Source organism: Rissa tridactyla, chromosome 1 (genome assembly GCF_028500815.1).
Source record: "Rissa tridactyla isolate bRisTri1 chromosome 1, bRisTri1.patW.cur.20221130, whole genome shotgun sequence".
Lineage (NCBI taxonomy): Eukaryota > Metazoa > Chordata > Aves > Charadriiformes > Laridae > Rissa > Rissa tridactyla.
The window spans coordinates 67,878,767-67,903,610 of NC_071466.1; positions in this window are offsets into that span (position 1 = coordinate 67,878,767).

The following is a 24,844-nucleotide window of genomic DNA, read 5'->3' on the forward strand; positions in this document are numbered from 1 at the left end:
CTTAAAAAAATATATTCAGAAACGTTTCCGTGGCAAACCTGCCAGCGGTGACCCGGGGGCCAGTGATGTCTCTGGAGAAGCCACCAGGGTACCCCCACCTTTCCTGAGGGCTCTTCCCGGGTTTGGGCACAGCACTCTGGAGGAGCTGCCTGCCGGAGCCTGCACCCACTGAAGGGTCTTCTCCTCGGCTTTGGTGGGGGTGCAACCCAGTCAAACCAAGTTAGCATTTCGAAAGTGCGTCTCTCATCATCTGCTGTATTAATAGTTATTTGCATGTTGTTTCCTGGTTTCTTTGCTGCGATATGTGGGTGCAGGCAGAAGAATTCTAAAGGATTTTTAGGCTGATAGTACTTCCATTATTCAGGACAATGTGCTATCCAAGGCAGGCAGCTATTTGGGATAAATAGCATATCCCCATTTGTCCAAAATAGCCAAATGTCTGGCATGAGTCATGCCAAACAGGCAGCTGCTCGGCAGGAGCGTAGTACTGGCATACTAAAAAGCGGAAGATATTGGAGGGGGCAGAGAGAGCTAAAGGTGGCACCGGGGTACAGTGGCAGAGGGTTTGTGGCGTCAGTAACACACAGCTATCACACTCACTGAAGCTGTCAGACGATGCCATCGTAAATGTCAGCATTTGTCTGCAGTTTGCACACAACAGTTTCCAAGACACCACTCATCTCCTTAGTACTTGAAGCAGACAATAAATGAATATCTTGGGGGCCGCTATGTGGGAGGCGCTGGCAGGTGTTACCTGCAACTATTATATCACTGCCAAAGGAACACACTGGGCACGGACAGGAAAGTCTGGAGAAACAGCTCCTTTAGTAAAGGTGCTGCTGTGTGATTTGCGCGGCACAGGGTGTTTCCTCAGCTCTCTGAGGTGGCTTCCTGAGAAGCAATGGCATTCACGAGGAGCAGGACGGATGTCGCAGGGAGGTACACGAATAAATTTCCAGGTGAGTAAAGGTAAATCCTTAGTTGGATGCTGGGTCAAGCCACGTATATGCACATTTGTGAGCATGATGCATATCCATGCTGTACGCAGACACCCTCCTGCCCTTTCCAGGCTATAGAGTCCCTTCCTCCCTCGGCATTGCGTGAGTACTAAGGATTTGAGCTGCAGATACTCCTGTGAAGTAGGTAATGAACTTCATTTCACAGAGAAAGAAACCAAAGCTGTAAAATTTGTGCCAGACCCAACGCTGCAAAGGAAGCATGGGGCAAAGTCTTGAATGAAACCAGCCGCTGAGAAAGGGTCTTCTCCTACAAGAATATCATCCTTTGTCACAGTCACTGCAATGCAAGCTCAGCAGGTGCCATTTCAAATTCAGTATCTCAGCCATCTACTTTTCTTTTAAAATAAATGAAAACAGTCCCTGGCATGTAGTAAACAGCTTGCCAAACTTAGGAATTCTTTAGCGTACATTATCTTTAGCGCATTTAAGTGCCAAAAAAAAAAAAAAAAAAAAAAGAAACTGGGTAAATGTCTAGTTAGTCATGCTTGTAAAAATGTCAACGCTGTCAAAAATATTTGTGTGAAAATCATAAACAAAATCTGCTGCCATGAGAAGTTATTTGGTTCTTAATTATGGGACAAAATGAGTTCCTTTTCATGAAGACTTAAGAAAAAGAGAGCTAACACTGTGATGGAAATATTGGCACAATCTTGACTCAGCTGCTTCCCTGGGGTAATAAAGTTGCTCCCAGAAAGAAGAGGATTATAATCTTCACAGAATACCTTAAAAATCCAGCTGGTATGCCAAGCTAGCTTAGCAGGTTCCTAATAGGATGTGCAATCCTGCACCTCTAAGTATGTTTGGAAGGATTCAGGTACTTAAAGGCAGGAGAGGGGTGGTTAGTAGTCCTTTAATTGGCATTTCTGAGTGGATTTCTTGAACTGCAACTCTCAGATTTGCACACTCGCTTACAGAGGCTGGATAAGCATATTTTATGACCTAAAAAAATAAACAAAAGCAGTAGGTCACCAGACCAAATCATGCAGGTCATTGGAGAGGATTACCTATAGCTATCTTGAGGTTTGTGTTCGCTGACCTGTGGGAACAGTTGGTGGTCCCACTTGATTTCTGAAGGACAGATGTCCTCACCAGCACACTACCACAGGTGGCAATGCTGTGGTCAGCAGACCCCGTGGGCACATCCCAGCAATGAACCCCCACAGAGGGGGTTCACCGGGGCCAGGTGCGCTGCCAGGGCCTTTGGAGAAGTTGTCCTCTCTTCCCCCTCTCTTTTTTGCAACTTTATAAAAGCAGACTCGCACTCTCACAACTTGTGGTTAATTGGGAAACTTTTACTAGTAAAGTCACAGGGAGTGGAAGTGAGCATTCAATGGTATGGCTGTTCCGGGAATTAATTTCCAAATCCTGTGGTGAGTGCAGGCATTACCATCTTCTCAGAACAGAATCATACATGTTCGTGCAGGCTTGTAAAGTATAATACTCACCAAATCAATATCAAAACAGATAGAGAGCCAAGGTGTTTATTTCTCTTGCCCTGAACTTGCAAAGAAAGCTTGTTGAAAATAATGTCCAATACAGTCCTATGCAGCAGTGTTCAGGTTTCTCAAGAGTCTGGAGAAATGGCATTGCAAGTTCTGTCACAACGTGGCACAAAACAAGTTACCAGCAAGAAGCAAATTCTAAAAAAGGCCACTGCAACTGAAGCAATATTTCCTGCTGAGCTGTGGGGTTCCAAGGCCTCTTACAGAAATGGTTTCCCATCCCTTAATATCCCTGGGAGTTCAGTACCAATGTGTTATATTGCAAACCTAAAAGATTTCTTGAAAGAAAACGAAGATTCATAAAATTCATCTTTTATTAGTCCATTTCATGTCTCTCTCTTGTTATCTTCCCTGCTCATAGAATTTCAGATTACTGCTTGAAAAGGTAAGGGAAAACAATCTTATATTAATACTCACTAGATTTATTCATGGGGGTTTATGTTATCCTATTTTATAATTGAAAATATCTGCATGGAATCGAGATACAATCAAAACTCAAGAGAAAAGTAACATTTTTCATATCACAAAAGGGATAAAACCTGAAGCAGAAAAATGTGACATTAAATGAACAAGGGCCATGTTCTGTTGGCTCATTTCAATCATGTCTACCTTCATTCCTCTGAACAACTCTAATGAGAGAGTCCTGGTACCTTTTTCTTGCTATCACTATGAAAACAAGCTTTTGCTGGAAGAAAAAAAAAGGTGAGGCTCTCTTATGCACTGCCTTTAGTACTTACTTTTAATCAGATAGAGGAATTTCTGAAATGTTTCATGCTTCCTGAAAAAAAAAGAGGTAGAACAAGAGCTGGATAACTTTGTGCCACCCGTTTCTGGTTTGTCTTGTGAAAAAATGGCATTATTTTAACAATAAATTAGAGCATATTTGTTACAGTGTTCAGGGAGTGTGAGGACTAGGGGAAAGGCAGATCAGGAATAAATGGATTAAAGAAAAGACAGTCTTCTAAGCAGGAGAAAAAAATATTGCCTGCAGATATTTCAGTGTTAAGGAACACAAGCAGTAGTCTGTGGCCTGCCTCACACAAAGGGCAACAGGGAAATGAAAGGTGCTTTCTACCTCTGGTCATCCTTAGATGGGGCGAGGGAGGTCTTGAAAGCACTGCCCACTGGTCAGGACATTCCTCCCTCCGGTGGGTCTGCCCGTCCCCTTTACCCCCTCCCTGAGTCGGCAGGAGGACACCTTGTCATCAGGCCAGCACAAGATGTGCCACTTCTGGAATAAGGCAGCAAGACTGTCACGCTCTGAAATGCCATCTGCTTTCTGGTCTGTTCCTAGGACAGTAATAAAACATGTTGCCAATGGCTCAGTGAAGGGACCCCCAAAATGCATCAGAACTTTTTGCTTCTCTTGGGAAATGGGGTCCTCCAAGGCCCTCCATTTCCAAGGTCCCCAGCACAAGGGCAAGAAAAGTAGGTTCTTTTACACCACAAGCAGTGAGAAGGTTGGCTCAGCCTTGTTGAGAGCATCATCAAAATTCAATCTAAGTGTGATGAACTGTCAAGGTTTGTTTTCCACAGACAGGCTCTCAGTTCATTGTCCTCAGGTTGTTAAGTGACAGAAGAGGGAATCTTAGATATTCAGCTCTCTGAGTCATTACTTAAATATTTCTACAAAACCCTGCCTCCTTCTGTTAGTTTTTCTGGGGTCCTGAAAACCTCAGATCTTCCTTTACTGCCAACATTTTTAGGGTCCAGAAGTTGTGTCCTCTCTACTGGGCCTGAGCAGTATCGTAAACATTACAACTAGTTCACACCAATGCAAAGGATGAGTGGAGAAGATGTGTGAAATAGCATAACGTGGGTATGTTTCCTGATAGGAAGAGTCACTGCCATCCCACTAGTCTGTCCAATATCCTGGTGAGCCCAGGAGTAAAGCTCTTTCCCTCATCTTGTCCCATTCTTCCATTGCTATCCCACTTCCAGCCAGGATATCGGAATAGGTGCCTAGAAACACACTCAGCCTCTTTCATTGACCGGAGTCCTACAGACACAGTTCTTCCAGGGTAATCATGTGCTACCAGTAAATGCAGTTGACTGTCACTTTACTGATCCTACCAGCAGCTCTGAGAAGCTGTTGGAGGAGACTGTGAGAAAACAACACATAATTTCCTACTTGGCTGTATAACTGTCTGCATAGATATAGAGATGCCTATATCTAAGGCTAATGTTGAATAAATTCTAAGCAGAGGAGTTAAAATCTAAAATTAAAATGCTACCATTTTGTGACAGTGGTATAATCTGTCTATTTGGTAATTCCCAAATCTCTGGTTTGCAGCATCTCTGCTCTATTCACCATCTACTTTACTACAGTTTAGTTTATGTAAGGCACCATAATGCTAAACATCTACAAAATGTAGGCGTCTGCATTAAAGCTATTAGTCTTTGGCTTTTCGTAATTGCAAGTTATGTGACCTATGGTAGCTGTCAAATTCAGGATAAGCCAAATTGCTGCTAGGAAGCACTTACATCTTTCCATTGACTCTTACAGGGCAAAAGAAGAGGTGGAGTAGTTCAGATGTCTGCACTGTAGATGTCTTAATTACAGTCATATATAAAAACTGAGTGAGTTAGCCCCACCACAAGTGTCTCCATGCATTTTGAGCGAACCCATTAAAAACACATCTTCACATATGGGGCAAATACCAAAGGTAAGGTGGTGGGCAAGAGGTGTGCAAATTTTCCACAAACAGGTTCAAGCTCACTTCTGTAACAGTTTAGGATGAAAATCAGCCTCAGAATAAAATGCAGAGATTGCTTGTTTGGCATAGCTTTCCCACAGTAAATAATAGATACAAAATTAGCTAGGGAGGGAGGAAGGGAAAAAACCATGGATCATTTGCTTTCACTTGCAAAGCTTTTAAAGCATTCAGAACAATATAAATCCTGAGACAGACAGAGACTGTCCTCTACAGATGGGCACTGGGCATCTGCAACAAAACACAGTCATGACCCTACATATAAGTTTCTGTGAAGGGCCATTAGATGGGAGACAGCTCATTGTGTGCACATGTGTTTGGATGAGAAAAATGAGTCACTCCCAACTCTGGATCAAGCAGGTGATGTAAAGGATTGGCAGGGAGAATGATGCAGACAAAGGCTCTGCTTTCTGAAAAGCACTGAGTCACATCCTAGGAAAACGCATAAAAAAGAAGACAGCAAAACTGGATGCATCGATATCAGCTGAGAGCTGGGAGCAAGGATGAACACACCTACTCTGCTACTGAGGACGCACACCTGTACAAGCCAAGGAGCCTAGACTGCATTTTGCAGTGGCTTCTGTAAGGCCTTAGGATTGAAACTTTCCGTCTGTTCGGCAGCAGGTTCGTTAGGAGCAGTCTTTTTGTAATCTCACACGTCACACCTCAGCACAAGGTAGAACTTCTCTGGAATGACAAATTCTTCACTGCAGAAGCCCAGTCACAGGGCTGGTAAGAAGTGGCCTGCTGAAAAGGAGAATCAGGCTCACCATCTTTCCAAAATTTTGCTGTCCTTCTTAGCAATATGTCTAAATTGGTCTCAGTTAAAGGGTAACAACCAGGAGATAAGCTATTGCATTTCAGTCCATAAGAAATGGACTGAACAACGTTATGAACCTCCTAGGACTAAAAAAAAGCTATTAATTCAGTGAACTCTTAATTCCCCTGATATATTTTACCTGGGTTTTACAGCACCAGGAAGGCAAGCAGGGTTTTTTAGCTCTAGGCTATGGGCCAGCTTTACTGGACCTGGGCTACCTTTGTGTTGAGCTGCCCAGGTATTTTGCTCTCCTCCCCAGTACCTTTATTATCCTGACATTCCAGACTCCCTCTACTTACCATGGGTAGCGAAGATTGAGACAGTTCAGTTTACTGACTTAAAGGAATTCAGCTGACACTGTGACACCTATTTGCTGATTTTACTAACCACTAGCCGTTCACAAGAAGGAAAAAAAGGCTGGAGGCATCTAAGCTAGAGCAGGAGGATAGCCACCAGCTCCTTCATCACCTTCTTGGATGTGGTAAGGCAGTTAGCTCCAGTCAACCCTTCAGGGGACCAGCTTCTGATATGAATAACAGATTCAGAAGCCTGATTTCTGAGCTTGGGACCCCTCAAATGAGGCAGCAGGTCCCCTATTGCTTTACAAGCCTCTTTCCCTATACACATGTAACAATTGAACCGGCAGAAGCTCTGAGAGGTAGAAGTCACAAGAAAGATGAATACAAATCGAGTTAAAGATTAAGCTGAGAAGTGATGTTCAAGCACTATAGACTTAGCTATATTTTAAATTTTTGGGCATCCAAGTCCTGTTTCCTCAAATATCTACTCAGTTTTCATTAATGTTTCACGAGGCCCTCAGAAGACCTTGTTGCTTTGCATCTGCCCTGGCTCTGCTTCTGTGGAAGCAATTTTTGTGTATTCTGGGAAACATAAGTGAGTAAGAGACAGATTTGGGTAGATTTGAGGATTGTCATTCTCTTGTCACTTTCCTGGAAGTTCAAAGAAGTACTTATCGCTCGAGCCCGGCTTTTGGGAAGAAATATGGGCCAGTTTTGGGACACCACAGATTTTTGCTGGGCTCTCACAGCTGGCCTTTGAAACCTTCTGGAGGGACCAGGCTAAAGCCCAAGACCAGAGCGACACACAAGACAATTAACACGTTAGACCTCCCCATCCCCCAGTGAACTTTTGTCGGCCTCTCCTCTTCCTGAAAGAAAGGGGGAAAAACATCCTTTTTGTAGTGGCTGCTTATTATATAAAGCAAATCAAGAGTGAAGGGAGGGAGCAGAGAGATGGCACAGAGCCCAATAAGTGCACCCTTAAATCTATAATTAAAACCAAAGGCAAGTTCCCAATATAGCCAATTCAGTTATATAAGATCTTACAAAAGCTTCACACTGTTTGCTGGGTTTTGCTTTATTGCTGTTCCCTCTCCTCAGAGTTCACTTCAGGTCAGTAGTGGATGAGGTATTGCAGTCAGAGTTTATGGCAGGGTAGAAATCTAACAGTGCCCTGTTTGTAAAGATATGCAAGTGTGCACCCAGAGGGAAAAAATAATCCCTGGCTGTACTTGAAAGAGAATAAGTTAATGGTCACTCTGGAGCTCAGTTTAGGCCACCTCCAGCTCCGGAAATGGATTGCTAGTTAGTAAGAAATTACTTTAAATGATGTCTGAGAGTCTGTAAAAGGCTCCTCCTTGCCCACGGGTCAGAGAAATATGACAAAACTGCATGTAAGACAAGAAATCGGTCTGGATACGGCCTCAGTAGCCAGCCAGACTAAGCCATGAGGATACAGAAGTGTTCTCAGAAAGCCCATGACAAGTCTATACCACATTTCTTCATGACTACTAAAAGCAGCCTGCAGGGAAACATTAGTTCAGGTGGCATTTTTGTACGTGTAGGCAGCTCACTGTTCTGCGCAACTGTACTGCGAGTAGCTATCTCCACCTGGGAGTTGGAACATGTATCAGAACCACTACATTAAATAGTATGCAAGATAGGTTTCAGAAATATAAATAAAAAGTAGTTATTATTAGTGATAAAACCCTTCACTGCTGCATCCTCCTCTTGCATTCTTTATAGCAGGGGTAGGCAGTAGCATTCCTAGAAGCAACGGTTTCCCAGGACCATGCTGGAACTAAGCCCTTCCTCCATACAAAAAAACCCCAAATAACCCAAAACACCAAGAATACCGTGTTTAAACACAGTAGAACCACTCAGCGGCAATCAGCACTGCACAGACATCCGTGTATTTCTGCGGTACCATGTTTCAAAGACAATGAGAATGTGGGTGCCAGGGGAAGAAGACACAATTGTCTTCTCCACTTTCTGGTTAAGTGACAAAGTGCAGGCACATGCAAGGCGTGCAGCCTCCAATTTCATCAATTAATGCAATTTGCTGAAGTCCCAGCTCCCAGGGTGGTAAATGTCCTCAAGAACTTACCTGGAAAGAGCTGATGATTGCTGAGTGTAGCACCAACATTCACAGATCAAAGTACCTTCATCTTCTACACCCCAATTATGTTTAGATTAATTTGTCCCACAAAAGTAGAAGTAGGGTAAAATAGAACACTTTCAAAAAAATTCCTAAAATACTGCTCTTTTTTCCCAGTGGCAAAGGGGAAAACATTACCAGAAATGTTACTATTTCTTACCAACATGGTAGGTAGCAGAAAAATGGGAAGAATTATTTCCAGGAATGTTTGTGAAATCTACGGCCATCTTTTCTTTGCAATGTAAAACCTCAACGAAATGTACCTTTTAAAAATTAGGAGGCCATATCTATTTAAAGTATATGTTAATTGCTTGAACTCTGTTGTCTCTTTTGAGCCATGACCGTTCCCAGCTTGCTAACATCATATGCAAAAGTACAGAGGAAATCACCATGGGCAAAACTGCGTTGCTGTTGCAGTATAATTAAAATATTATATATAAGTGGATTCAATTCCAGTTCCTCCTGCATGCCTCCATCAGAGGATTTTTGTGATTAATGTCTGTCAGAGGATTTTTGTGATTAATGTCTGTCAATGTCGGGTACTGAAATGGTCATCCAAAGACTATTGTTTAAATTGCATTGGTTTGAGAGCCGGGGCTCGACTCTGTGAGGGCTTGTGCAGGAGAGCTGTGGGAAGGAGGGGCTCAGGGATCATCCCACTTTCCTCGTGCCCCTCCTGGCCCTCGTGGCAATGCGGGTGCTGGCAGAGCTCCAGCCTCACGCTGACAGTAGCACAAGGCCCTTCAAAGGCAGATTGGTCTTTCCAGTGCAATGGCTCCACAGCTGCCACGCGAGCCGGCAGACCTAGTGGTATGCAGGAGGAACGCCTGCTTGCCCTTTCAAAAGCTTACACACAGTGCAGAGACACACTGGCTCCCAAAGGGCATCTGCACACAACATAAATATGATGTTTTCACAAAGTTCTGTGAAGCCATGTCAGATGTACTGGGCATAAATGAGAAATGGGCTCATTAAGTTTCATTGGGATGTAACATCAGCCCAGGCTGTATCTGCTGACACCACTCGAACTGACAACTACCACCAAGTAACTATCTGCAAGAAGGCTGACATCTCTATATTAAAAGGGAGGACTGACACTAAAAATTTGGGCTCACATTGCTAGTATTTTCATCATAAGAGCGTGTCACAAGCTGCTGTTTTCTGAGTGAAGACAATGGTTGGACAAGGTTTTGTGATGCTACCACAGAATCACAGAGTCGTTGAGGTTGGAAGGGATATCTGAGGGTCATCTTGTCCAACCTCCCTGCTCAAGCAGGGACACGTAGAGCAAGACCATGTCCAGACAGCTTCTGAATATCTCGTTATGTATAAATAATTTTTAATGTCTCCTTATCTATAAATCCATGTAGTCTTTCAGCTATATATTCAATACAACAACTAGCAGCAGTAAGCAGCTATTATCCCATTTACCAGGTAACGTTCCCAGAAAAACCACAATTTTTACCTGGAGAAATAAGAGAGAGATGGATACAACACAGGCTCTTATCACTAGATTATAGCACTTCTTTCTGTCTTTGGAAGGGCACCACACATAGTCTAACAAGAACTTCTATAAGAAGTCTGAGTCTAAGTGAGAAGCATCACCAGCAGATCCATGTACACAAACCTTTCTCTTATGTCTACCTCGAATGTTTAAACCATTTCCATCAATATACTGCCATCATTCACGTGTTCTTATAGGTAGAAGCTCAAGAAACCAGTCCATCTGGCAACTTTTTCATAGGCAAAAGATGGTCAACAAGTTCTGTGCAAATCTCATGAAGAAGAATCGATGTCTATTCCAGTCTTACATTGCTTTCTCATGGGACATCCACTCTAACTGAGACCACTAGAAAAAAAAATCATTTGATGGCTCAAAATGTCTGTTAGTTTTGTGGGGTTTGTTACCTAATCAAGTTAAGGTAATCAAGCTTGAGATCTAAAAGCTAATCAGGTTCTGGATGGGATTGACTTGAATACAGGATTCCATTTCCTTGAACGCATTTGATAATTATTACAGTCTATCAACTTGGTAAAATAACCTCATTGTGTCAATGCTAGCACTAATCGACTCACTTTCCAGGGCTCAGATAGTCTAACAAGTATTTTATTCTTGGTACTTGTTTCAAAACTAATTTGCACTGTCTCTTAGATTTTCAGCTTCAGGTGCCATGTCTTCTCCTCCCATAATATGCTGAAAAACTAGTTTCAGTTTATAGTGCTACTCTGACACCTCATTCCTTTTTCATTTCCTTATTTTTGTTTTTTACATTTTACGTCATGAAACAACACAAATGATTTCAAGAGACCATTCAAACAAGGTACGTAACATGTATATGACAGATCTTAGGTACTGTGTCAGAGGATAAATGTTAAAAAACAACCTCTGATTTCTTTCTCAGTACAGTAACAGCCTCTTTCTCATTAGAGTCATCGGCTAACTTATCTTTTTTTATCTTCTGTTTTGATTTCTCCAAGCCTTCCACTGTTTCTTTTATTTTCAATCTCTGAGGTTTTTGCTTTGGATAGACCAATTGTGGAGTTTCACTTTCCATTCATGCTATTTTCCTCCCTTAATGTTTTCAAGACAGTTTTTAGTTATCATTAAAAAGCCCCCTCAGAATGTACACGTTCAAACTTATGCTTAATAACAGTGAAAACAGAGACCACTATGGAAAAGGTAAAGTTCATAACCTTTCTCACTTTCTTTGCTGTTCGTTTTTAGATGGGTAACTCATGGAAAAACTGTCCAAGACTTTCAAATTTTTTCCTGTTCCACCATTTGAAGCTGTTACGTCTAGCAGAGAACTTGCCTCCCAGTGCAGTTTCTGAGTGTGTTTTGCTCTGAAGACTTCAAATTCTTCTCAGGTGACTTTTTTTTCAAAACCACGCTGTGATAAAGTGCCTGGATGCAAATAAATTGGTCACGAAGACACGGAGTAAGTAAAAGGCTTCTCTTAAATAAGCCAATTAAAAATGTTTTTATCATAGAACCCTTTTTATTACCAGTGCTGTGCACTCTTTGAGAACTGATTTTTAATTTCTATACACCTGCAAAGGTAGCTATGAACAAATACTTCACCGATGCTCCTGCACATAACATACTTTTGAAAATAGGCTTGAGAGAAGAGCTACTCATGTTCTCCTGCCCCTCAGCTGTGACAAGAAAGAAAAAGAAAACTCAATCCAATCTTTGAAGCAATCAAAACCCACCAAGAAAAAATAAAGTCTGTGATCCCCTTCTTGTCTTCTTCCCACGGAAACCGTGGCAGATGAGACCCAGGGTGGCAGGAAAGATTTTTCCCAGTGCTTCAGAATTATTCACTCTTCCTGCTTGTGGAGGTACAACAGAAAATACAGTGATGGGTCCTAGTCCGATCTGCACTTAGGCGTGGAAACTGCTTCTCTCCAGTGACTGCACAAAGAACCATAGTTTCTCAGTAGCAGTCTGAATCACTGAAGATTTTGGATGCTGTAGTAGTCAGAAAGCCTAAGGTAGTTAGCTGGAGTCTAAAAATGGGAAAAATAAGGGAGCACCATAAATTCAGAGGGCAGATATTTTTCTTTTTTAAGTCTTCAAATCTTTCTTAAATCTATGCTATGAACGTAGCACATCACTGGTTACTTCTGCTGTGGGTAATGAGGCATCTTCTGAAAGCGCTTGCTAAATTACACAACATCCGAATGCGGGATGGGATTATGGCACCTCTCTGCTGCTTTAGCATTTCATTTGCAGGCAGCAAGTGCTCTTATCTACTCTCGTGCTGTCAAAAATGTGTGTGTCTTTTGTGTCCCACGGAAGCTGTGTGATGGGAGGAGGTTCCCCCCTAGAACCCATCCCTTACACTGCAGGTATTTGAGCTTTCCAGCCTGCTGGTAGCAGGCAGAGACATATATTACTGGTAGTGCCAGCAACTGTTCTTTCTCTTGTCTTAGCCCAACGTGGAAACAATTGCTCAGGGGTCCTGTAAATAATAGCTCTTTGGTATCATTTTCAAAAAAAAAAGCAAAGAAAAAGCCCCTCAGTACACAATAAGCTGGCAGTAATTTTCGCATTACTCCAGACAGTATCCCATTCATCGCTTGACAGATCCGTTTTTAATTCAGATTTCTACTTCTCCTTTAGCTCTCCTGTTGCAGGTAGACAACAGAATTTAACTGTTTGTGTCCATCACCCACGGCTTTATTTGCTGCCAGACTGTTTCAGGAAGATATCTAGCAAAAAGCAGAGACCGGTACTCAGGGCTGTCTGTCCTGCAGAGAGAACAGGAATTTGGGGGAAAAAAAAGAAAGCTAAGAAGACCTGACAGTAGCTAGCGTGAAGCCCACCTCACGCGCAGGAGATTGGTCTTTAAAATACATCTGCCTGACTCAGTTCAGGGACATGGTACAGCAAACAAGGAGACTGGAGAGGACGCAATACAGTTCTGAGAAAAACCGCACCCCAGCCTAGTGCATTTAAAAAATGTTCCCAAAGTGATTCTAAGAAAAGAAAATTATGCCAGAGAATGGAAAGAACTCATACCTCAATCTGCGGTTTTGTTATCTGCACAGAACCCATTGCCTGAAACATCTCTAGCAAGCCCTTGGTCCCCTTGCAGGTGTTAACAAGTGTGTGTGTTTTGTGGGGGACAGAGCGGCAGAGAGGAAGCAAAAGCAGGTTTTGGAGTGGCACTATTGGTGCTATGAGCCCTACGTGGCACAAAAGCAGCTTCTCTGAGGACCGACGGTTTGTCTGTACACAGGGAGGCTGCTAGGAAATCAAAGGCAATGTCAGGTCTGTCCATTAGAACGAACCCCTCTTTCCAGCTGTCATAAAAGCAATGCGTTCCCTCCATGCTCGCCCTGACAACTGTGCCCTAATAAACTCCTAGGTGAAGCAGTAATGAGGTATTACCTGAAGACAGTGATTGTGCCTGGCTGAATTGTTCTCTCCGAATGCAAATGCTAGTCATAGGTTCCCGAGTTTTTTTCCTGCTCCCCGCAGCAGCTGAGATGCAGGTGTGCTTCTCAGAAAAATCCCTGCCTGGGATATCTGCAGCGTGCAGTAGTGTCTGCGCAGAAATAGATGATCCTCACGCTTGTGTCAGCAGACCTGCGTGGCTGGGCAAAATTAGTTTTCAGAGCAACAACTCGGAGGTGCCATCTGCAAAGCACAAGAATGCATCATACCATGAGAGTACAAAATATATGCATCTTCATCCAAAATGCCGGCCTATCTCCCCTTGCCACATGCTCCAACTGCTAAGCTAAGTTCCCGTTCCTGAGTATGTGCCAAACAGTAAAAACAGCATAACCCCTTGAGTTATATCCAGTAACGCAGGGCTACCGGATCTTCAACTGATCATGATTCAGCAGCTGAAAATTCAAATGAAGATGTAATATTCATGGCTGATAGTGAAAAGGGAAGAGAATTAAAAAGTAGGAACCAGAAGAAAGTAACCTGAGATAGGCTTCAGCTTTAGTTTTTCTTTTTCTTTTTTTTTTTTTTCTGTGTTAGACTCCCGGGTCTTACACAGCGGGAGGAAACTCATGAAGGGATTAAAGAAAGAGCATAAGCCAACTTCAACTAAGGGGTAAGTAACTGGAAGGTCGTTGAATTTAAATATATTCTCATTCACTCTTTTTTAAATTAAAAAAGATCTTTCAGAATTTAAGGATGAAATTGGTAGTGATTAACAGAAATTCAGATAATTGGGTAAGTACCCCAAATTGTTATAGAGTTCATTGGAGAAATAGGTGTCCCATGAATTTTTTTAAGCCAAATAAAGAATGTAATGGAGAATCCCAGCCCCCCTAGCACACCGCACTGCCTTTAAAATCTTTCGCTCTGTTCAGGATGGCCAGAGCTGAACTCCATGTTTTCAAACCAGAAAAGATAAAAGTAAGCCAAACGTACCTACTCCAAAGACTACTGGGGAATCAATGTTGAGTCTCAATCACTTTTTATCCAAATTCAATAGCGTGGGGTTACACTTTCACTGGAATGATGGTTTAACAAGCGCAAGAAAGAACCTTGGGGCAATAATTAGATAATTACAGAAATGCCATCCCTTTAAGTACCACTGAACTTCTCCCGCAGGGGATTCACAGGAAGACCCTAGCACAAAATGAGTGGAAATCCAGCACCAGTGCTGAGAGATACCGGCCGCGGTTCTACACTTACTGATGTAAATAATCTCACACGATGGAAGTCCGGGCTGTCGTGATTTTTACCTGGGCTCACCCCTGCACGTAAGAAATGCATATTCTTCTTTGCTGGAAAAATCCTGCTCTGTTTACTGTCCTTACGGATGCCTCATTTGCAAAAGAACAGAGGTTGCCTGACTTCACTAGAAAAGTGGGCAGCAGGATTCAGCGCGGGAAGGAATTTGGGTGGTTAGGGCCACTGAGTGACGGGAATATCAGCTCTGTTGAACCACTTTCCTCTTCACAGCAGGTACAGAGTGCTGTGAGGGTATGGGAAGGAAAAGCAGAGAAGGAACAAATTCAGAAATATGGCTGCAGTTCGAGCCTTCCTCGGCCTTCCTCTGCTGTTGGCTGCAGCCATTGCCATAGAGCAGCTGCGGGCCATCAGCAGTCGAGCAGGCTTCCAGCCAGCCCAGTTTATTTGCCCAGTGTCCAACACATGATTATTCTGTGGGATCCCGAGCAGGAAAACAGCTTGTCCCTTGCACATCAGTGGTATCCAAATATAAAATAAAACATTGTGTACGAAGCATGGCAACTTCTGTAATCACAGCGTTGGTGAAATCTTTAGGAAGACTGTAAAGACTGAGTCAGGGACAATGAAAGACAAACTTTTCAACACAAGTAAACCCACAAATTATATCCCATGTTGCCAGCAGAAATAAGTTTTTTTCTAGTCATTTGCTTTGTAGTTCTTCTGTTTTTAATAGGCGTTTGCCATCTCAGACACTGTACATACGAATCTTTTTTACCATAAATCAAAAGATATGTTTCAGTTGACTTGGCAAGCATTTAATTTTCTGTCAAAGTGTCCTAGGAGTGTAAGCCATCTTGGCTTTGCCATCTTTACCCTAGTGCATCTCCAATGTCTTTGTACATAATTCCCTAGTCGCACACGTTCCTGGTGCTGCCTGGCAGGACTCAGAGACAAGATGTCCCAATGTGTACATCGGCCCCACAGTGACTATTGTAAAATGGGGGAAATAGAGGTAAAAGAACTTGCAGTAAAAAAAAAGCTCAATGAAGAGAAAAGCAAGCAAACAGGAATCAGTTACATGTGTACAATACAAAGGATGTTATCAGAATCGGGGACATGTTTTATATAGATACACCTACTATTCTTAATCTTCTTTAGTTTAATTAAGGCAATTATTCACTGGGCTCTAGATACTGTACAGAAAATTCTATCTTTTTATCTGCAACGAGTGCTAGGTGCGCGTTGCTTCTTTTAGTGGCTGTGTGATATGGAGTAGATATTTCCCCCTATCTATTAAGAAAAAAAATGCCATTTTTTGCATGAGTTTAATGACTCTGGATGCTGTCGTTCCTACCACTCCAGAAATGTATTTATAGAGAAGTCCTTCCTTCAGCACAAGCCCCCTCTGCCTGGCGCCTCATTCCTGGACTTGTGCGCCTGGAGGCAACCAGAGATTTAGCAGCATCTTCTTTATAGAAGGAGGCCATGATTTAGTGCATCACTTGAGCACCTGCTTGTCTATAACAGGGTGTGCACTCCTGTGCTTCTTCAGCAACCGCTTGAGGCCAGGCCTTACATTACAGCTTATGCTTAAATTACATGGAAGCCCTTTGGACTCAAGCACGTTTCAGTGCTTTGTGAAATAGGATCCACAGTGATTAGGAACCCAGAAAACATCCTGAGTATAACCAGATTCTGACAATTGTATTTCCCTTGGACTAAATTTGCTTGGGCATAGGACTGAAGCAAGTGGATTTGAACACAAATGTCTCCAAGGCGCTTCTTTATTCCGAATTTTCTGAGAATGAGTACCCTGCATCTATGCATTTTTCCCTTGATATAAACTTTTCTAATGAGTGGTTAAGAGACACTAACCTTTAAATTTTAGGCATAAGACCTCTGCTCCCAGATATGTTCATTAACTTTAAAAAGTCTCTAGAGGGATTGCTGCACTGTTTTGGAAAGTGGCTGATCACCCCACTTTATCCAACTTTATGGCTCTCACAGGCGGGACCTGCCTCCAGGTTCCCCATTGCCACACGCATTTAAAGTCATTTAAGAGATCTAGGAAGAAGAAATTCAACTAAAGGCTGATTTCCCTTCCAGCACATTCAGACAGGCCAAGGGCTGAATGCACTTGGCTTTTCTGTGGATGGGATTTCCTAGGAAGAAATCACTGTTAATAAGAAGCTCAGACAGAAAGCTTGTTCTCCAGCCTGCTACTGAGATGCTTTAGAAGAGCTCACGATTTTTCTCTCTCTTTTTACTTATTTTTTAAACACCCTAGCTTACGCACCTTACAAAATACCTACCTGAGGGTGTCCATGTTACTGTAGGAAATATTTAGACAGATAAATGTGTTTCCTCAGAAGAATATATAAAAGAAACTCATATAAAAGCAAATGGTCCCATTTTACGTAAGCATCGCATACATCCGTGAGCATTTCCCAGGACGCATTTGTACAGGGCAGGGACTGGTCGTAGTAGATTGAGTTTTCTGACTTTAAGTTGGCATCTTCAGTGTGCACACAGCTGGGAAGAATTGGTCTTGCAAGTATACTATTGAAAAAGCCTACGCGATTAGACAAAAAATGAAAGTATATGGAGCTAATGTCTTTCTTCGCCTCATCTTTGTGATTTTAAATCTGGCGTAAGAGACGGGTGAATGCTGAGGGAGAGCTGAAGGGTTAGTCCTGCCCCAGGCAGACAGCAGGGAGCCTGGAGGTTTTCCTCTGGGTTTTGTTTCAGGTTGGTGTTTGTTTTGAAGCAGAAGTTATATCAGAATGTTTCCCCACAGGCATTTTTCGCAGATACACACACACACAGACACACACAGGTCGCCCTTCAAAAAATGGTACACTTGCAGGACGCAGTTATGATGTGCAAGAAGTCAATTTTGCGCTATTTATTCAGGGTACTACGTGCTGTAACGAAGCATCTTCCTTCTCTCCCACACCCACTCTTACTAATACAATTGGAAAGCCAGTATTTCCTGCGGAAGGAATATTGATGACAATGCACTTAACTGCAGTTCCTGCACTGTCATAGTGTGTACCTGAAGGAGGCGGCTCCTTTAAAGCCCCTCTAAATCTTCAGTTCTTTAGGATTTTCAGCAACTGTAGGAAATAAATGCAGCGAGTTATATTGTCCATGAAGTAAATTAACCATAGGACATTCGTAATTAAGAGATCGATATACATTTTGCTGCACAAAAAAAATATTCTGTGGCAATGATATAAAACAATTCAAAGCCGAAAAATCCCGATTCAAATCTTAGACATAAAACATTTTCCCCAAGATTATTCCCAGTAAAGCGTCATAGTTCTTGACTCAATGTTTGTATTTCAAGGTTCTGTCTTTTTCTGAAACACACACACATCCCAGTTTTCCCTGGCATCTCTTAAATAACCACTACATATCCTTTCCTTCTCCCCCTCCTCCCCCTTGCCTTTCTACAGGGTTCTCTTCTCTTTTTTCTTCCTTCCCTCTCTTGTTCTCCTGCCTCCAGGACCTCATAGTTACTACTTCATGCCCAATCGCTCCTATTCAGTCCTGTCTCCCTTTCTCTCTCTCCGCTGGTAAGGAAAACTTAGCAGAATGCGGTATTCTCCAAGCACTCTTTTCATTTCAATGTGAAGAAGAGTCATCTGAGCCTCTGTCCTAGCGAAGAATTGGTCATTTGTCAGTTGAAGAAGTTTCTTATCTTTATGTACTCTTGAATAACTTAAGATTTTGTTGTCTTATGTTTTGGTTGTAAAAACAAGCATTTTGCGGGAAACCAAAAGCAACATGGTATTACTCTGTCTAACACAAGTCACAACCAAACGTTTGAGTGCTTAAACCCCCCAGCTACGCTTTTGACCGTCAATTGCTTTCTAGTAACTAGTTTATCAGAGGGAGCAGGAAGTTTCGTTTCCCAAAATGTGCAGAAAGGCTGCCTTCGAACTCCGCACTGCTTAACTTTCAGAGACGCTTTCCCCGGTGCCGCGCACCAGTTCCCTCCCTCCCCACTTACATGCATATTCAATGGACCATATGCTTGATCTCAAATATCTCCGGGCATTATGGATCCTATTCATCAAGAAGTGGCTTGTACACTCATGAGCAAGGGTGGGGGGCGGGAGGGGGGGGAAGAAGTCTTTTCAAAGAGCATTCAAGAGTTTTCTGAGAAAGAAATCCCAGTACACAGTGACCTGTACGTACCAGGCCATGGTCCACTTTAAACTAAACCCACATGTTTCTGCCGAAAACACACACACAGGCATTAAGAAATTCTCATTATTTCGCCATAAAGGAGGCCTGTATAGGGATCTCATGAGGGATTTAAGCGGGAGCTTATTGACAAACACAAACCTAGTGATTCCTTGGAATCCAAAGCTGTTTGTGGGGTGACAAGGCAGTCCCATCACCAACCCCCGGCACATGACAAAAGCAGAGGCAGCTCCAAAGCCGACACAGCAACTGCCTCGGGATCTGCCACGCAGCCAGATGCCGTGCTGGGAGTTTTTCCCTGACACCGTGGCATATGGGCTTTGCATTGCCGTTTGAAGAGCACGAGATGGACAGAAACAATCTGGAGAGGGTGGGAAATGGACGACACGTCAGCCCGGTGCTTGTGTTTGCTGTTTGGTTATTAGGCAATGCTTAAATGCATCTTTGGCCTCAAGGCAAAGGAAAATCTTGACCCAAAGGAAGCCCTGTTGTAACTGTATTAGTTCCAATGCAGTTAGCGTGGGGAATAATTTATCAACTTGTTTGCTTTTTATTTTATTTGTTTTTTAAACAAATTCAAGTAAATTTCCCTCCCTGTATGTTGTCAGAGAAATACATGAGCAATTCAAAATTAAATTAAAATAGAAATTATGACACTTGTTTCTCAAAGCTGTGGTAATCTGTTCACTGCTTCATCAAACCCAGTTAAACTGGTCTCTGCAGCCCTGTCACCTGCTGCAACCAGACCCAGCAAATGTTAAGAGGATCCCACACGTGACTGACTTATGGGTGCATGGAGGTGCCAGATCTACCCCTTGGTCCATCATTAAGAGTTGTCTGACATCGCACCACTGCACTAGTTTTTGCAGTGCATGAAGAAAGCACTATGCAAGCAGCAGACAAACTGCTCTGTGTCCCAACTGCAAGGTAGTAGCTCAAAAGTGACATGGGTTTTGCTGTTCTTCCTTCTTACAGCCTTTCTCCATGAAGGTCCAAGCCCTCAACCACAACGAGCTTAGGTTTCTCCAGGCCAAGTTGCTGTTTCCATTAAAGGCAGCTGCTGCCTGAGAGGGAAAGGAGCTGGAGGCACCAGCAGGGGCTGGAGCTGCCAGTGGGAGGCAGTGAGGAGGCAGGAGGCGCAGAGGAGACCACATGCCAAGGAAGCATGTACAAAGGAGAAAACATCAGACAGCATGAGGAACACGTGCACAGCAGGAAGAGGATAGAGAAGAACAGGAATATGTTTTGGACAGTTTTTTTGGTTTTGGGTGTTTTGTTTTTTTTTTTTAAAGAAAGCTGAATCTCAGGAAAAGGGTGTAAATTTTTCTGATTATGAAGCAGTGATGGGGCATACCAGTGCTGAAAGGACCACATATGGGAGTTTCAACAGCAGCAATGTGCCTTGCTGGCTTGCTTTCATCCTTTTCAGGAGTGCTTGGTCTGATGGTTGTTAAAAGTAGATCGAGTAGTACTAGACTAAACAACCCCTGATGTGACAACTTCCATTCTCCTCATGGACCCTTCACCCACACACAGACACACCTGCCTTCTGCCCCCACAGAGCCTCAGTACGCGGGTCGGCACCACCAGCCACCCGTGAGCCCACCCATGAGGCAGGAAACACTCTGCTCCTGCTGCTCCAGCTGCTCTGCAAACTCTGGAGCTTGGAGAATCATGATCACCATGTATGTGTTGCCCCAGCTCACTTATGGCAAGTGGGGATTCCCCCATCCAGTTATTCCTGACCCAGCCAGCACTATGTGAAAGCAGGGATGGAGAAAGGTCATGTTTCTGCACCAACTATTCCCAACACCATTTGCACAAAACATATCACACTGAATGCAGTGTTTTCTCCCAAAGCCAGTTAAGAAAACAGTGGTCCCTCCTGTCCTGCTGCCTCCCATGTACCTTTACTATTTGCATCTCACATTTGTTTTTTTCCACTGCAAGCAAGATTTCTCTCAGTGGTACTGATGAGCTGGAAAAAAGAAATAAGGAGAGAAAAATAAAAAGAAGTGAAAAGAAGGAATTACATTTTTTACCTCGTACATGCGCTGCTTGGACTACAACATTTATACTTATGAATCCTGAATAGGTGTTTGACCTTTTCATTGTTTCTTCACTTATTGTTCTCTCCATTCCACTTCCCACTCTCTGTGCTACTGCACCTACTCTGATAGTTGCTCTTCAGCCTGTTTCTTCTTGCTTTGTTGAATTCTGACTCTGCAATCAGGTGTTTGTGCAAAAACTCTTACTGTCAGCAGGACCCTGACACAGATTTGGGTGCATGAATGTCCCTGTCTTCAGTAGGGTCCTTGACTTTATTTTAAAATAGAAAAAGCCTTAATACAATAATACATTTTAATTAAACCATGCACAGCTCCCTTGGCAAGCACAAGGAAAATCCTATCCTATCTCCACAGCAGTGCTGCATAAAAACAGAGAGCATCTTTTCATACCTGTGTCTTTAATGGCAAGAGTCATGAGACATATACAATATCATTTAAAAACTGCACTGCTTATACTTTCACTCTGTGAGTGGTTCCTTGTTATGGGGTTTACAATGGATTAGTTTCATCTTTAAAAAGGAGACAGAAAGACAACTCCTTGAGCACACTGAATGAGGTACTGTGAGCTTGTTGTGTTAAGGAGCTGGTATTAGTTGATTGGCATCAAACATCACGGATTTATTTATAGCATATCAAGCATGATGACGACATGGATGCAGGTTGTCAAAGGAAGTCAGTTCCCAAAGAGACAGCTAAATATTTAAGGGCCATATTTTCAGATTTGCTTGAGACTCTAACCCTCTCATGAAATCACTGTCTCTGTTGCCTTTAGTCTATGACATCTGGTCTTTCAAGAGGTGCGTCATTCTATTTTTTAGAGCTCCTTTTCTCAGGGGCCCTCAGGGAGCCAAACACACCATCTTTCACAGTGTACCTTTCCCTGTAAAACTAAAAATGGCACCAGCTCCGGGGGCAAGTTCGAGCTGTGAGCCCGCCTGTGGGCTTAGACCAGATCTAGAGCAGCCAGATGTGGGGGCAGCCAGAGGCAGAGCCTGCAGGGTTATTTTTCCATGATCTGCAAGAACCCATAGAACCATAGAATCATAGAATGGTTCGGGTTAGAAGAGACCTTAAAGATCATCTATTTCCAAACCCCCTGCCATGGGCAGGGACACCTCCCACTACACCAGATTGCTCAAAGCTCCAACCAGACATGGATGTTCCAACACTTCCAATCTACTGGACGAAAGGGATGCGGATACAGGGAAGACTTACAATTGAATGGTAATCTGGATCACCTCCCTGCTACCTTCTTCACTTTTATTTCCAGGCCAAGTCATTGCCATCCATGTCAGCAGTTCAGCCCTAATTCAGCCAATACAGACAGCGGTTGCTTTCCTGGCTCCCTCTGAACAGCTGCCTGCAGGCACATTACAGAAGCTGTACAAATCTTAGAAGAAAAAATGTTTTAGCTGAGAAGGGTTTTCTTCATTCTGTCATTTTCTGAAGAGTGTGGAGAAAGAGATGTCAATTTTTTGGCTCTAAAAGCCAGTTTTCACTTTATTACCTGGACATCACATTTATAATATTTGCATACAGGAAAAACTTTATTCAAAAGTTTCAGAAAGAAAGAACGTGGGTTCCTCACCTAAAGCAAACCATCCCCTGGAAACATCCTTGTGATTTTTATTAGGTCAACTTAGTGTTTGATGACAGTTTGGAACCAAGGTAATATGTGTAGCTGCCGTTCCAATCTATATTTCTAACACTCTCAGAAATGTGAAAAATAAATTCAGCTGATTGATCAGAAACCAGAGGGACTATGCTCAGAAAGAGCTAACGACATCCACTCTGCAAGGCAACTCTAACTCATTGTTAAGATGTCTCCATCGATTGCAGTCGACTTACAAGAGGAGTTAATGTGTTCTACTAAATTAGAAGCAGTCGGAAGATTACCAGGTAACAATACATATTTTCATAATATCTTCCAAAGAATTTTTTTGTAAAAACTTCTGCTTTAATCCCTTGTTTTGTTTTCAAACATACACTTGCAAATTAAACCAGGACATTTGTATTTGGCAGTCCAGGTCCCTGCTGTTCCGCGCCTCAGCTTCGCAGTTTGGTGTTGCCCAGCCAGCAGCGCGTGAAGTCTATACCCTGAACAACTCATGCTGAAGGAGAAGCAGCTGCTCACTGACACCGCTCTCTGCAGCACACAAATCTTGCACTTCTGCAGAAAGAGAACAAATACTTGTGGAAAAACACACATGGAGTTTGTTGCTCAAGGGGTATAAGATTAGGTCCAGTGTATTGACTAGGGAAATAGCCTGCAGGCCTTCGGCCAGCGAGGCTGCTTGCCAGTGACTTCATTAGGGCTTTTGCCTATGAAAGGGCTGCCTGTTTGGATCCTGGAAACTTGCATCAATACGTCATTTTGTGTGACTAAAGTAAGCAGAATGTGTCCAAAGCGCTGGCCTGTTACAGACCTCAGTCTGCCTCCATTTGCAGGCAGTGTCACTCGTAGGAAATCAGGTTTTGATTTGATCCGAGGCTCTTTTCAGTAGGACTTTCATCACTGACTTCAGCTGACAGAGTGCCTCATGTGAAGCTCCCCATTTTCTCTTATGTCTGCCCACAAAAGACACAGGCAGCTGATCTCCTTGACAGACTTTGTCCAGGAATCCCAGAAACCCCCAAATCTTTGCAAATTTCAGGCAGCGCTTTGCATCCTCACAATAACCCTCCCTGCTGTCCACCCTCGCCTCATGGCAGCGGGGCACTCATGAAACCACGATGCCAGTGACTCCCAGAGCTCCTCTGCAGGGAGGAGAGAAAGGAAGGAACAGGGTGTCATAGCAGGTGCAAAAACTGTGCACGTCTGGCAGTATAAATTTACATACTTACTTTGCAAAATCTTACAAGATGTGGTTCCAGCGGCTCAAGGGCAAAAGACGGTGACAATCCAGCAAATAGGCTCCTTCTTGGGCTTCAGTGCTCTCTGATACCATCAAGGCAGTAGGAAGAGGGTTAGACTAGTTTGGTGGACTTAACAAAATCGCTTCTGGAGTAACAATTTTTTGTCAAAGATCAGATAGAGAAAGCAGAAAACCTAAGGACCAATACAACCAATCCCTAAATGAGCAGTGTAAACAGATACTTGGAGCATCCTCACTCATGTAGGACAAAACCAGGAAATGCAAGAATGCTGAATTCTTTGCTACATGCTAAAAAATATTCCAGCATGCGTTTCACAGGTCTTTGGTCAATCTGGTTTGGGGGTTTTTTTTGGAGATTACACTTTTTTCTTTCCTGTTTGCTTTTTTTTCCTGAAATTCACTGAGAACATGCATTTTAGTCCCTCAAACTAACAGCATAAAAATCTTTGTTAAAGGACAAATTGAAAGTGATTACCCTACTAACGAAAATAAAAAGCACAATTACTTCTGGAGACTTCATCTACAGCTCACAGCACAGTAGGTCTAATGATTTCTGAGAATTCATTAAGTATTTGTGTCATTATAAACATGCTGTAAGTGCCACACACGTATATTTATTACTCTGCTGAATCAATGTTGATTTGATCAGCTTACCTTTGACATCAGCATTTCATAAATTTCTTAGTCATTTCCCCATGATGACCTCACAAAACACACTCTAAATCAGTCCTAAGCCATTGGAATGCTTCCCATCCTTTCCATTATGCAGCCCTGCTCCTAAAATCTTACTCTTTTTCCTTTCCCGGTCCCCCCTTTCCTCCCCATTCCTTTTTCCTCTGACCCCGCGTGCTAAAATTCTGAATCAGCGGCATTTATCAGCTTAACTCTTAAAATACATATCCTCGTAGCGAAGGGAAAGGACACAAGCGAAAAGCACAAAGTCTATTTTTAGCAGATGGGATCTAATCGTACAAAATTTAGCAGGGGTTATTTCTCTCTCCCCCTCCCC